Here is a 4,209-nt window from a genome sequence, read left to right as displayed (position 1 = left end):
TGATACGTCATTGTGGTTTTGATTTGCATTTCTCTAATGATTAGTGATTTGAATATTTTTTTCATGTGCTTATTGGCCATTCGTATATCTTCTTTGGAGAATTGTCTATTCAATTCCTTTGTCCATGTTTAAATCTAGTTGTTTATTTCTTTTGTTGCTAAATAGTAGGAGTTCTTTATATATTCTAGATGTTACACCCTAATTAGATACATGATTTGCAAATATTTTCTCCCATTCCATGGGTTTCCCTTTCACTCTCTTGATAGTGTTATTTGAATACACAGACGTTTTAAATTTTGAGGTAGTCCAATTTATCCATTTTTTTCTTCTTTTGCCTGTGCTTTTGGTGTTATTTCCAAGAAATCATTGCCAAATCCAAACTCATGAAGCTTTTCCCATATGTTTTCTCCCAAATTTTTTTTTTTTTTTTTTTTTTTTTGGCTGCATAGGGTCTTCGTTGCTGCATGTGGGCTTTCTCTAGTTGCGGCGAGCAGAGCTACTGTTCGTTGCGGTGTATGGGCTTCTCATTGTGGTGGCTTCTTTTGTTGCGGAGCACGGGCTCTAGGCGCACAGGCTTCAGTAGTTGTGGTGCGCGGGCTTCAGTAGTTGTGGCGCACGGGCTTAGTTGCTCCGCGGCATGTGGGATCTTCCTGGACCAGGGATTGAACCTGTGTCCCCACCTGCACTGGCAGGTGGATTCTCAACCACTGCGCCACCAGGGAAGTCCAGTATTAGCTCTTATGTTTAGGTCTTTGATTCACTTTAAGTTAATCTTTTGTATATGGTGTAAGGTAAGAGTTCAGTTTCATTCTTTTGCATGTGAATATTCAGTTTTCCTGGCACCATTTGCTGAAACAATATGGAACACTTTACAAATTTCCATGTCATACTTGAGCAGGGGCCATGCTAATCTTCTCTATATCATTCCAATTTTAGTTTATGAGTTGCCAAAATGAGCATTAGATGTCTTTCAAAATTAAAATTATATTTGGGATTTCTCAAAGAGCCCCTGGAAAATCACAGTGATTTACACATTTATCTTATAAAAAGAGAGATGCCAGAAATATTTTAGGTTACTTTGATATACTTTATACTCCTGAACTAGCTCATTACTATATAAGGAATTCATGAGAATTATCAAATGAAAAGATAATTTTGTACAGATTAAATGTTATTCATATAAAATATTATGAGATTGTACATTGTGCACAATAAATTGACAGGGTCAAGAGATTTGTTGATGCCTTCGTTGTCCATGATGTAATCTAATCCAAGGAAATATATTAATAAAATTCTTATCTATTATACCATAATGGAAAAGTTTACTCTTTTCAATTTTGATACTGTTAGTCACTGTAATAAGTCAATCTCATCAATTTAGTTATACTATGAAGCAGGCAGTTCTGCTTCCTCAGCGGTTATAATACAAAACTATTCTTAACCAAATCCAGGAGCTATAGCACTCAAATAGTTCTTCAAGAGAAGAACTTCAAAAACTTATGTTAAAATGAGAAAACATAATGTGTAAGCCATGTGTTGTAAAATTACTATAAACTACTACACCCCCAAGGCAATTATTTTATTTTGGAAAGACCTTCAGAAATAGCCTGAAAACACTGCTTTGGCTTTGTCAATTAAAAAAAAAAAAAATTAACAAATCAATTGAGTTTTTGAAGACTGTGTTAAAACTGCAAAGTCATTTTTTGTTCTTTTTGATGTATAACATTTAGTTATACATTAATATATTTTAAAACATATATTCAGTCCCAAATAAAGCTTATTTCATTTTAAATATTATTTTTGGCATAGTAGGCTTTGTCTTACATAATTAATTCAAGGAAATTAAGCACCTTTGTATTTTACTCTTTCCAATAAGAAGGAGTCTAAATTTATGCTTATATGTTTAAAAAATGACCAAATATTAAAATTTTTAATATCTTTAAATATTAAAATTATTACTTTAAATGAATAATGTATTGTGTTCTTTGTTGATGTGCAAAATAATATATATAAATTATTAAATTTACTTTTTTATTGTATACCATACAAAAATGGATAAAATGTCTGTTTTAAAACTTGGGGAGTTCATAAGAAAAACATTAGAAAATGTTAGGCTATCTACTTTATAGAAAATTTTCTTAATAAAAACTAATAATACATCTATGTTAGTGAAAAAAGTAACCCACAATTTTATAAAAAAAAAATTCTCAGTGAAAAGGGAAATGTTTCTAATCGATAATATAAATAAATCCTAACTGTGTCTAGGCATTCATAAGATTTATATCAGCGGTAAAGTACCACTTAAAAAATGTTGTAGCTGCTTGTATAGAGAAGCCACTCAAGATGGCTGTTGTTTGTGTTTTGGCCACACCGAGGGGCTTGCAGGATCTCAATTCCCAGACCAGGGATTGAACCCGGGGCCACACAGTGTAACCATTACACTGGACCTCCAGGGAACTCCCAAGATAGCTGTTCTCTGGCTCTCTGTACATCCCCTGCTCCACCAAGTGCCTGCTTCACCTACACCCTCCTCACATGACTGACCTTCCTACGAACTTGCCCCAGGCTCCAGCTACTGATTTCTAGCTTTACTTAGAACTCTCCACTACGCTTCTCAGAGGGAAGGTGAGGGGTGTACCCCTCTGCTTGTTTCCCTGGTAACCTACGAGCCCGCCTGATGTCAATTCCCCCTGTGATGGGTAACCTCCCCCTGCCTCTGGGAGCGAAGACTGCCACCACGTTCTCCTGCCTCACACGGTGGGGTGTTGCTCCAGGACCTTGCTTCAGACATGTGAGATCCCCTTGTCCGGTAAATCATTGATGTCTCTGTCACTCTTGTTTCTGTCCCTGCCTCTGGGCTTATTCTTTGGTCCTGAGGCTGGGCAAGGCATTGTAGGCCTGTGCGGTGCAGCCCAACAATTGGCGGAGCAGCCAGCTGACCCAGGAAACTCCCCGTGAACACTGAGATGTCCGGAAATAAGGATGGGGGATGGGAGGTTTCAGGGGCCGTCCACTAGCACGTGGTGCCCGAAAGTTGCAGGTGTGATCCCGGGGTGGCTGCCCACTAGTATGTGGGGCCCTCTGGTGACCGTCCTTGATGAATGGGGGCCGCCAAGAGAGTACTGAGAACTCACAGACACCCCCAAGGCTGTTGCGGAGATATTAGCGGCCATTCTGGTGGGGAAAAAAGAAGTTAGAGACAATAAGGCAGTGGCCGCAGCTGTGGGCCGGCAGTTGCATTTTGTATTAAGAAAGGCCACAGAGGCTGAGCTACCAAGTGAGGTGAAGGCTAACTTGAAAGCTGATTCCTGTTCCAGTGAAAGTGAGGCATGTGAATGTGAGTGAATGATATTGATATGTATTATTGTTTATTACTGTTATTTCTTTCAACTGAATTGGCTTATTTAGAAACTGGAAAAAAAAATCCCTGAAACTGGCCAAGATGGGACTCTTTTGACATTCTAAAACTGGTTTTTGCATACGCCATTAGAGGAAGTTAGCTTTCTAGAAGGAATTGGTATTTCTGTTCTTGTGTTTTTGAGATGTAAATGATCTACTTGGGCTCTCAGGAACTTTAACCATATGTGATCTTTAAGAGTGAAGGAAAAAAAAGTAGGCCTTTTAAAACTGTTTAGAAACAATTATGCTTTGGGAATGTCTATGTAAAACAGTCTCTCCAGATTTTGGTAACTTGCAACTAAACTAAGTTAAATGAAGAGAATTCATTGATTATCTGGATAGTCATTTCAAATAGGGTAAAATACTGGAACATTAATTGCTGGGTGGGTCTAAGTTTACCTACTTTTGCCTTCTTAGGAGAGGAAGACTAAAGCCTAAGTTTTCCTGCTGGTATGACAAACAGTTCACAGTTACTTGCTTGTTGCTTTTTGCCAGAGATTAAGGGATTTGTTGTTGTTGCTGTTGTTTTTCCAGCTTTACTGAGATATAATTGATATATAATATTGTATACATTTAAGATGAATGTGTTTACTTGATACATTTATATATTGAAAATGATTACCACCATAGCTAACACCCCCATCATGTCACATAATTACCAATTTCTTTTTGTGGTGTGTACATTTAAGATCTACTCTCTTAGCAACTTTAGGTATATAATACGGTATTATTAACTCTAATCACTGTGCTGTACACTGGATCCCAGAACTTACTAGTCTTAACAACCGAAAGTTTGTAACTTTTAGTAGC

At 37.4% G+C, this 4,209-nt stretch overlaps 1 non-coding gene across 1 annotated transcript; it reads right to left on the bottom strand.

The window, feature by feature from the left end:
• Nucleotides 1–853: 853 nt before the first annotated feature.
• LOC112067227 (U6 spliceosomal RNA) lies at nt 854–960 on the bottom strand. Its single transcript, XR_002893168.1, has one exon. It is a non-coding gene; the product is annotated as a U6 spliceosomal RNA (small nuclear RNA).
• Between the last annotated feature and the right edge of the window lie 3,249 nt (nt 961–4,209).

The sequence above is a fragment of the Physeter macrocephalus genome, chromosome 5 (genome assembly GCF_002837175.3).
Source record: "Physeter macrocephalus isolate SW-GA chromosome 5, ASM283717v5, whole genome shotgun sequence".
Taxonomy (NCBI): Eukaryota; Metazoa; Chordata; class Mammalia; order Artiodactyla; family Physeteridae; genus Physeter; species Physeter macrocephalus.
This window is presented reverse-complemented; position numbering and strand designations above follow the sequence as displayed.